The sequence below is a fragment of the Halyomorpha halys genome, unplaced genomic scaffold (genome assembly GCF_000696795.3).
Source record: "Halyomorpha halys isolate HHAL.00 unplaced genomic scaffold, Hhal_1.1 Scaffold527.1, whole genome shotgun sequence".
NCBI lineage: Eukaryota > Metazoa > Arthropoda > Insecta > Hemiptera > Pentatomidae > Halyomorpha > Halyomorpha halys.
This window is the reverse complement of record NW_027107993.1, coordinates 202188-213420: the sequence shown is the minus strand read 5'-3', so window position 1 is coordinate 213420 and position 11233 is coordinate 202188. Positions and strand designations below refer to the sequence as shown.

The 11233-nt window shown below is 32.0% G+C and overlaps 1 long non-coding RNA gene across 1 annotated transcript in view; it reads left to right on the top strand.

The window, feature by feature from the left end:
• The window catches only part of LOC136795522 (uncharacterized), an 18048-nt gene extending 8924 nt beyond the window's left edge, over nt 1–9124 (top strand). Inside the window, exon 3 of the long non-coding RNA XR_010843149.1 lies at nt 8604–9124. This is a non-coding gene — a long non-coding RNA (uncharacterized lncRNA). The remainder of the gene's footprint in view (nt 1–8603) is intronic.
• Nucleotides 9125–11233: the final 2109 nt, after the last annotated feature.

The following is an 11233-nucleotide window of genomic DNA, read 5'->3' as shown; positions in this document are numbered from 1 at the left end:
TAATTCTACTATTTGAGTTTGTTTTTTTTACCGCACCCGGACCATATTCCATTCATCTATACACACGGTCAATCAATAATCTTCCAGCATTTATTATGTTCATATTTATATATTATACTAAGATCAAATTTACTGAATGTATTATATAATATACAGTTGTAAATTTCAATAAAGATATTAAAAATATATATATATTATACACGGTCTATCAACGATCTTACCATATTGATTCACCATTGAGGAGGTCAAAGTCCATATCAGTATAATTAGAATTGTGCCTACGAAACTGATTTTTCCAAATAACATAGTAATAGACCCGAACATTGGTTATATAGTGTTGCGGTGTTAATAGGTACGTTAAATGTTTTAATAATAATATGTTTATCACAGTAGAAATCAGTGACAGATTTCCGCCGCTTCTTAGAATGCACCTATTTCCTGACGATAGAGCCACACGGAACTATTTCGACATTTCTTCTTAGAAGGAAACTTTTTTTGAAGGAAGATATTATCTTAAAAACCGTTAGAAGGAAACTTATGGTATAATGAGGAGTGTCTGTATTAAATAAAGGTCACGGATTTTTTAATACCATAAATCTTATAATAAATCTCGTGCATTACCACTTCACTTACGTGTGCATGTAAAACGTAGGCAGTTTTAGGCCTACCTTCTACGCCATAACCCCTGAAGAAGACCTGAAACTCAGGTCGAAACGTCGGCATAAAATAAATAAATATGGTTTTGTTTATTTATGTTGTTCTTTGCTGACCGCACCCCTCCAACAAACTTCTCCAATGATTATTAAAACAGGTCTAAGACAAGGCGACGGCTTGTCTCCCATTCTTTTCAACATAGTCCTGGATAAATTCATGCAAGAATTCTGGAAAAAAATAGCTCAGGAGTCATAGTAGGGAACAAAAGCAATCGTACAAAAGTGAGTTGTTTAGTATTTGCCGATGATCTCGCACTGTTGGCTGAATCAAAGTAAGAAGATATTAATGAAATAAATGCCCTACAAATAATAGCAGAAAAAGGAGGCCTAAAAATATCATACGAAAAAATAGAGCTCGTTTTTTGCTGAAGTAAATTTCAAAAAGAAGCAGTAAACACTAAATATGGAAAAACATCTTTACGTTTAATGGTACCTGAGATAGTTCTTTATAGTCCCAAGAATGCCTGAACAACTCCTAATCATCGCCTAGTTAATGTTTTTGGCAAATATCATAGAAATCACCACTCCTTCGAAGATTAACGTTATAGAACACTTCATAGCATATTAAAATAGCTTTAATTTGAGTACTAATAGACACCTATACGTCGAATGATTTTTGAGATATAGATTTCTCAAAATATATATGTATATATAGTTGACCGAAAAAATTTAAATATAAGAAGACGGTCAGGGTTGCGGTCGAAAATGGAACAAATAGTTTATAACAACCCTGACCATCTTATATTTCTCAAAATAAATTCACTAATTATTGATTCGTTAATTTATTTAGAAATATTTCTTATAAAAAAAGTATATTTCGAGAACTATTAAATAGCTCTATTAGGGCTCATATTTTATCAAATTTACTCTCCTTTAAATGATGTTATATTAGGTTTTCTTGTGTTGAGGTAGTTTTAAAGATATAGAGCTCTGAAAGAAAACATTTTTTTAAAATATATATATATATGTATATAGTTGACCGTAAAAATTTAAATATAAGAACAAGGATTGCGGTCAAAAAAAGAACAAATAGTTCATAAATATTATAATGTCCGACAATTCCCCCCACTTTGCAGGTCTAAAAAGATACAAAAAAAACTGAGAATATTACAACAATAGGATATTATCATTTAATATCATTATTATTATTTTTATTTATATTTATTCTTTCAAGACGTTTATTTAATCTCTACTTTCTTCTTTTTTTTCCCCATATTGTTTTTGTTTTATTTATGTCTCCTGTACTTTTTAACAGTATATTTTACCTATTTTTAAAAAAATTTTTACTCTTGCCTTTATAACTTATTTTTTATTATTATCATTGTTTATTCAAGTTTATGTAGTTATTGTATTTTATTGTTGTAATATTCTCAGTTTTTTTGTACCTTTTTAGCCCTGATGAAGCCTTGCAAAGTGGGGCAAAAGGTCTGACATTAAAATAGTTATAAATTATTATTTATTTTTTTTTTTTACCGCAACTATCTTCTTATATATTTTTTTTTAATGCTTTGAAACAGCCTCCATCTTATATTCTCCCTACCTATACTTGTAGTACAAGAGCCGGAAAGAAAAAAAAAGGCAGTTATCTCGTCCCAATTTTCGATTACTTTAATGAAAACAATGTATAATTACAATTCAAAATTGATGAGTTTGCCAAAAATGGGTAGAGAGAATAAAAACTGGCGGCTGTTTCAAAAAATTAATTTTTCATTCGGAGCTCTATATCTTAAAAACTACCAACAACACTAGAAAATCTAAAACTGCATAATTTAAAGAAGAGTAAATTTGCTGAAATGTTATCCCTATTAGAGCTATTTACGTCCAATAGTTCTCGAGATATAGCCTTTCAAAAAGCAACGTTTTATAAAAATGTACTGAAATATCAGTAGTTAGTTAATTCATTTTGAGAAAATGAATCAGAAAATTGTTCGCAATTTTGCACCCGGTTCCGCTGGGAATTCGCCAAACAAGAAAAAAAAGAGGTCTACACCTGAAATCCGCAGTACACCTGCAGCCAAAAATGAAAATGCCAACACGTCTGCACCAATGATAACAATTTACCTATCATAGCACCTCTCATTAATGCTACTCCTGAATCTCCCGCCAACCTTTCATTTACTGAGCCTGTTCCACCTCCAATTTTCGTCAACAATATATAGGAATTCTTGGCGTTTGGTAAAGAAATCTCAGAAGTGATTAGACAACCTAATTTAAAGTGCTATTCTAATACTAAAGATACTAAGATTATAACAACAAATAAAGATAACTACAACAGCCTCGTTAGGCATCTATAGGGGACTCCATTCCACTACTCCATCTACAGCCACCAAGAGTGACTTAGAGGAATTGGGTCACAATGTTCGCCATATTTTTAATGTGGTACACCTCACGGAAAAATATCGCCGACCTTTATTTTTCATTAACTTGGAACCAGCATCCAATAATGCAAATATTTTTAAAATTTCAAAGTTGGTTTAATCTTGAGTACGTTTTGAGAAACCCCGACACAGGGCTGAAATTGTCCAATGCACTAAGGTCAGAATCTTGGCCACACAAAAGCAGACTGCTACCATCAAGCCAGTTGTGTCAAATGTCCTGGCTCACACCCATCTGACACCAGTCAGAAGACTCGAGAGACTCCAGCTAAATGCATACAAAGAAAGTCATCCTAGTAACTATAAAGGTTACGAAGTATACAAAAATATGCAACGTCAAAAAACCACAAATTCTGCCTTATAAGTGTTCAACCAAAACAAAGTGGTTCTAGAACAATTGCTTTGAAATGTTTTATATTTTTAATGTTCTGTTAATTCTACAATATTTGTATCTTGTTTTCTCATTTAGCCCTGACGAAGCCCTGCAAAGTGGGGCTAAACGTTGGTTAACAATAAGTACTTTTTTGTTACTATTTTGAAACCTTTATTGACCGCCACCCGGACTATCTTCCTCCGATATAAAATTTCATGTTGAAAAAAAAAATTGTATCATAAATTGACATATTCTTCGATTTGACGTCCAAACCAAATCGATTATCCACGGTCTAAAACCTCATACTAAACACGTTGATAGATTGAAAGGCCATGCCTCTCTCCATCTCGGCTCATTTGCTCAACGGCCAACCTAATCCCCTCATTAATATATATTAAGAAGGCGGTGATTTATAAGACAAGTCAATGGGATCCTAATGATCACGTCATCCGCGACAGATCTTGACTAATTATTATCCAAAGAGATAATAATCTGATCAAGAACCCGCCTAAACGTAGCTGTTCTCACGCGACTCCTATTATTACCAGCCTAGTTTGAGTTATTTATAAATATTTAATCGGACGAGTTAAAAAGTAGCTCCAATATTTGTCTTTCACATTTAACACACTGTTGGCGGTAATGAACTCTGTCTGGTCATCATCAAATTTTACAATATAGAACATAAGGGAAATGCATTTTTTTTTTTAATTTTAATATTTACAAGACAAGATCAAGCATAAGATCAGTGGGTAGTATGGCCGTCTTTAAACAATTTAAAAACAACTTTAGGTTTTTAACGCTCTAAACTTCCCATTCACTACAAAAAAATATTACACACAACGATAATCAGACCAATTTGGACATATAGTATTGAGCTCAGGGGCTCTACCAAACCATCAAATTCCTCCCGCATTCAATCCTTACAATCCAAAATCCTACGTAAAATCCTTGATGCTCCTTATTACGTTACAAATAAATTCATCCACAAAGACCTTAACATTCCATTCGTTGCAGATTTGCCCAAAACAGAGATGCGTCTTTTCATTCCAAACTCCTTACCCATCCTAACCCATTAGTTAATCCCTGATAATCCTCCGAGGCGTCTTGAAAAGAAGATAGCCACGGGACCTTCTAATTTAAATTAATAAGTGTATATGAAACATACAACATATTTTATTTATTATTTGTACAGTTATAAATAATATTAAATAAATAAATAAAAAAAGGTTTCAACAACACTCTAGTTAAAATCATTAATTTTTGCACATACATTTAAAAAGTATCACACATTTATTTTTTCGAAATGATAATTTTTTTTTTATTTATTGACATATCCAACTGTACATATAATACAACAAGTAAATTTGAAGCTAGGTCCTAATGGTATGATTCAGGAGATACCCATTGGTAGCACTCTAAAAACATTTCTACATTAGAAGGTCCCGAGGCCATCTTCTTTTCAGGCACCTCGGAGGATTTTCAGGAATGTAAGAGAAAGAAAGGTTAAAAACTAGTAGATTTGGATAGTTAGGGAGTTTACAATGGAAGGCAAGATTTCTGGTTCAGTCTAGATCGGTTATATATGGAACATGAAGGTCTTTCTGGATGATTTTATATATGACAAAGTAAGGAGCATTGAGGATTTTACGAAGGATTGGATAAAGGAATTCGAAGGTTTAGTGGATCCGCAAAGCTCAACTCCGTATGTCCATATAGGTATATACTGTCATCTAGATCAGTCTTTTTTAATGGATTGGAAGTTTAGACCGTTTGTCTAGTAAGTGCTATAATAGTCGTAATCGACGTGTAGTTTCCTGTCTTTTCAGACTTGTGTGAGGACTTCATGTTAGTTCAGCTGTAGTCCAAGGTAGCGGATCTGTTCTACAGGGGTTAGAGCAAGTATTATTAAAGTATACTGTAGGGCAGTCGGTAGGTTTACGACGAAGTGTAAAGGTAATCTGATGCAATTTGTCGGGATTTATTTTCATCCTCTAATTTCGAAACCATTCTTCGAGTGTTGTGATATGGGATTGGAGAGTTAGGGATGTAATTAGAGGATTATAATTAACAGCGAGCACACAAGTGTCATCGGCATACGTAGTGAGAATAATGTTTGGGTGGGTTGGGATGTCAGCTGTATAGAGTACGTTGAGTACAGGACCGAGGAGTTTGTGGCTTACTTTAAATAATCTACTAGTAAGAAAGGAACGGATAAGAAGAAAGCATGTAGGAGGTAGGAGTTTGTAAGGCCGAGTTTGTAAAGCAGTCCTGGGTGCCAGACTCGATCAAAAGTCTTACAGTATCAAACAGCATTTTGTAACAATTTATTTTAGCAAATATCATGAAAACTACTATTCCTACGAAGGTAAAGGTCATAAACTACTTTATAGTACATTAATAGGCATCTATATGTTAAATGGTTTTTGAGATATTGATTTCTCAAAATAAATTTACTAACTACTAATTTTTCAGTACAGTTTTTATGAGATGTTGCTTTTTAGAAAGTTATATTTCGAGAACTATTAAATACCTCTATTATAACTCTTCTTTACTCTTAATTAAATAATGCTCTTTTAAATTTTCTACTGTTGTTAGTAGTTTTTAAGATATAGAGCTCTGAATGAAAAATTGATTTTTTTAACGTTTTGAAACAGCCGCCATTTTTTATTCCCCCTACCTATACTTGGCAGACTCATCAGTTTTAACTAGCAATTATACCTAGTTTTCAATAAGGTAATAAAAAATTGGTGCGTAATAACTGACTGTATTTCTCCTTGGCTCTGGTACTATATGTAAACGGCAAGATAATATTTTCAATTTATCTTGTTTTGCCTCTCCATTTTCGCAGGTGATGCCAAGCAGTTTTCTTAATGGCGAATCATTGTGATACGGATAATAGCACATATCTTTTTATAAGTTGTAAGAACTCAGTATCACGTATGTAAGTACTTACAGCCGCTATCGTACCGCTCGGGATGTGCCGTCACAACATGCCTAGCGATAACTTCTGCTCATCAATGCCATCGAGATATGACACGGCACTTGGCAATAACTTCTATTTGTCGGTCGTTTAACCTCTCGAATGAACTTTATCAAGGAGGCATAGCTGATGAAATCTTAGGCTTTTTGTCAGATTTGATTTTTCAGTTTTATTGTTACAATAATAATATAAGTGAAACAAAAAATTTGAATTTATGTTTTAATGATTTATTAATTCGGTTTGTGTAAGCGAGTTCATGTTTAGAACGCCTCGATCCATGAGGTCCCCTAACCCCTTCAATCAGTATAGTACAAGAGCCCAAGAGGAGAAAAAAGGCAGCCATTTCACCCCAATTTTTTATTACTTAATTGAAAACTATGCATAATTACTAGTCAAAATTGATGAGTCTGCCAAGTATAGGTAGGGGGAATAAAAAAAGGCGGCTGCTTCAAGACCTTAAAAAAAAAAATTCGGAGCCCTATATCTTTAAAACTACCAACAACACTAGGAAACTTAAGAGGACATCATTTAAAGAAGAGTAAATTTGATGAAATATGAGTCCTAATATAGCAGTTTACGTTAAATGATTCTGGAGAATGTACTGAAAAATCAGTAGTTAGTGAATTTATTTTGAGAAATCTATATTTCAAAAACCATTCAACGTACAGATGTCTATTAGCACTGAAATTAAAACTAGTTTAATGTACTATAAAGTAGTTTATGAAGTTTATCTTCGCAGAAGTAGTAGTTTTCATGTCCTAAAATAAATTGTTTTATAGTTGTTCGGACAAATTTTCATTTGCCAAATTTATATTCATATGTAAATATAATAAAAACTACTACCCCTACGAAGATAAGTGTCATAGACTATTTTATAGTAAGTTAAATTTCCTTTATTTTGAGTGTTGGCAGACAAATGTGCGTCTTATGGATCTAGAGATATATTTCTTCAAAATCAAATATTTTTATCCGAATAACTAGAAATTAACAGTTTGTGAATTTATTTTGTCAAATATCATAAATACTACTACTCCTACAAAGATAAAGATAAACTAGCTTTAATCTGAGTGCTGACAGACATCTGTTCGTCCTATGGTTTCTGAAATAAAGTTTTTCATAGATCAAACCTATTGTCCGAACAACTATAAATCAATTTATTTTACCAAATATCACTGAAACTACTACTACGAAGATAAAGGCCATAAAATACTTTATAGTGCATTAAACTAGCTTTAATTTGAGTGCCAATAGACATCTATTCGTCACATAGTTCCTGAGATATAGATTTCTCAAAATAAATACACTAATTACTAATCTTTCAGTACATTTTTAAAAAGCTATTTCTTGAGAACCATCGAACTCTCGTGAATTATACTGATCTACATAATCATATAATATGAGAAACTGCTGATATATATTTTTTAATTCTTATCCTAAATTAGCAGCAGAAATTTTAACTGTGAATAACAATATGTCCCATCTATAAATAGTGCGATTATAACCTCGTTCTTTGGAACGTTCGTTAAAAGTTTATCGGTAAGTATTCAATTATTCATGATCCCTGTTTATCGAATAAAAATAAATAAAAAAATTAATAAGCCATATTCAGATGTTGACTATATTTATTTTGAAGTTACACAAGTCGTAGAGAGATAGATGAGATACTCGACTCGATAACGATAATTGCGCCTAACCAATCAGACAAGTTTTAATTATGTTATTAATTGTTCTAATTGATAATAATAATTACAAAGATAAATGTTTTCAATATCTTGAGCTATTTTTTCAGTATATGCATTTTTAACTATTTTGAAATCACGCGCTACAAACGGGACGCGTGTCTGCTTGATAAATGATTATAGAAAACCATTAAGATGGCCTCTTCACGTTTGCCAAATTTAGGTAAATTCGCGCGTTTGGGTTTATTAAATTTGCTGAAATGAATGTTAGTTTTTGCCCACAAAATAGAGAGTGCTTTTTTTTTCTTATTTTTCTTTCGTCGGCCCAAGACTCCCGTTGGAGTCCTATACTGCCCCCGTTGTTATATTATACTAGAATGGAGATAAGGATGTAAATTATTATTATTTATTTATTTAATTTTAAAAATCTACTTAGGATTCTTCCATAAATTTGCACAATGACTGAATGGTATCCCTATCTAGATCTGCCAGCCCTTGGAGAAAAGCGCTACTGTTTTGGTGTTGAGGCGATATGTATCGAGGTATTAGCAATTATTAATATTATAAAAGTCTGCCATATGTCTTGTCATAACTGTGCCGGTCATGTCAACAAAGGACACTTCGCAGTTCGCAGGTGGCGAAAAGGTCCTTTCTGAACAAATCTATGAAAAACAGGTATTACCTGCTGGCTTTGTCGGTAGTTAGGTCAATTAGAAACAACACATGTACCAAATATCTTTTTAAGTGTACCACCCCTTTTAACGTATTTTTCTTGGGGGTGGCTGATGATAGCCAATGGGAAATAAGATTCCGAAAAGGTAACGCCTCCACAAACGAGAGAGGGATCTGACCAGGAAAAAAGGGCATTGAAGACGAAGACAGAGAAGTAGGAAGACCGAAAAGAGGGCAATATGCACTTTGACCAGACGAAGTTCTAAGAAGGGCTTAACAGACCTGAAACGCCATCCTTACAACACGACACCAATGACGAAGACGTCACTACATACTCGGTGTGCGTCGATAACCCAAATCAGCAGCTATAAATATATATTAGGTAATAAGTTACCATGTAATTATCATATTTAATGGTAAACCATTTATCTAAATCATTTCAATCATTTTAATAACATCATTTATCAATAAATTATAAATACTTAGTTCCTTTATGTTGTTTATTTACTATCATATTACACAATACCACCCCTTATTATGTTATATACTTAATGGCAACAACATTTTATAAATATAAAGGTATTTAGTTGGTAACTGGTAAACACACAAAAAGCCTTTGGAAAAGAATCCATTTATAATAATAGTTTTGCAGGAATCAAAGTAAATGTAAAGTATACGGCATGCCATATTTTCGCAAGTGATTTTTAGAGTCAGTAAGAAAGAAATTAGTCAAAATTGATGAGTCTGCCAAATATGGTAGGGGGAATAAAAAATGGTAGCCGTTTCAAAACGTTAAAAAAAAACATTAATTTTTCATTCGGAGCTCTATATCTTTAAAATTATCAACAACATTAAAAAACCCTAATAAAACACCATCAAAAGTTCTCGAGATATATCTTTTTTAAAAGCATTTCATAAAAGATGTACTGAATAATCAATCAGTAGTTAGTTAATTTATTTTGAGAAATCTATACATAAAAAATTATTCGACGTACCAATGTCTATTAACATTCAAATCAAAGCTAGTTTAATGAGCTATAAAGTAGTTTATTACGTTTATCTTCGTAGGAAAAGTAGATTTCATGATATTTGCTAAAATAAATTGATTTCTAATTGTTCGGACAAAATTTCATATGCTAAATTCATATTCATAATCAAATATCATAAAAAATATTTCCCCTACGAAGATCAGTGCTATGAACTACTTAATTAAACACAGCTCTATTAGGGCTCATATTTAAGTAAATTTACTCTACTTTAAATAATGTTCTATTTGTGCTTCTAGTATTGTTGGTAGTTTTAAACATATGGAGATATGGATTATTCCATTGAAATAATCAACTACCATTTTGAATTTCCCCGTACTAAACTATACTTAGCAGATTCATCAATTTCGTACATTAACTATACAAAGTTTCCATTGAAACAATCAAAAGTTAGAGGTGAAATAATATTGACCGGCTCAACTGCAAATTTTGAGAAATTAATTTTATTTTATTATCAATTTACACAATTTTGATCTTTTTACTCTCAACCATTATTCCTTCATAATTATTAAGGAATAATGGTTGAGAGTAAAAAGGATCAAAATTGTGTAAATTGATAATAAACTAAACCACTCTCAAACAATCATATAAAAAATAATTAATCAATTAATTTTATTGTTTTGGCGGGCTCATTTATTAGTTGATTGTAAAACGATATAATTGTATCTACAATTTATTAAATAAAACCAAAAATTGTATCCAATACTGTTATATGGTGGTATATTTTATATTGTTGATAATTTTATAGAGAAAAATAAATATTAATGGTTTTAAATTTTAAATAAATAGGTTTAAAATTAGAATGAAGAAAATGACCTGGGCAGAATAGCCTGCAATAAAAATTATGAATTAATGTGAGGAGGAGATTTGTAATTGAAGATGTCCTTGAAGATGGCTGGAATGGCCGAAACGTTGGACTAGTAAGAAATAAAGTGTTGAGACAGTATTGGATACAATTTTTGGTTTTATTTAATAAATAATTACCTTGTCTCAAAAAATTTTGAAATAATATTATTTATGTATCCACAATGTTCGCCTTGGGAACGAAGACAGGTCGGACATAATTGTCAATTGATTTTTAGAAAAAAAAATGTGCTATACTTTGCCTGGAACTATATTCACTCAGTAGCTGTTTATGAAATGATAGGAACTTGCTTTCAGTGCTACAACGCCTTACGAGTTCTTTGTGTCATTTTACAGCAAGAAATATTTACTCCATTTGACATAACCTAAATGCTCTTTTCGTCATTTTCATACCCAAAAGATTATTTAAATTTTTTATCACTTGGAATCCTCACACAAGACTGAAAAGACTCTAAGGAAACTACACGTCGATTCTGACTGTTACTAGACAAACGGTCTAAACTTCCAATCCATTAAAAGACTGATCTATAT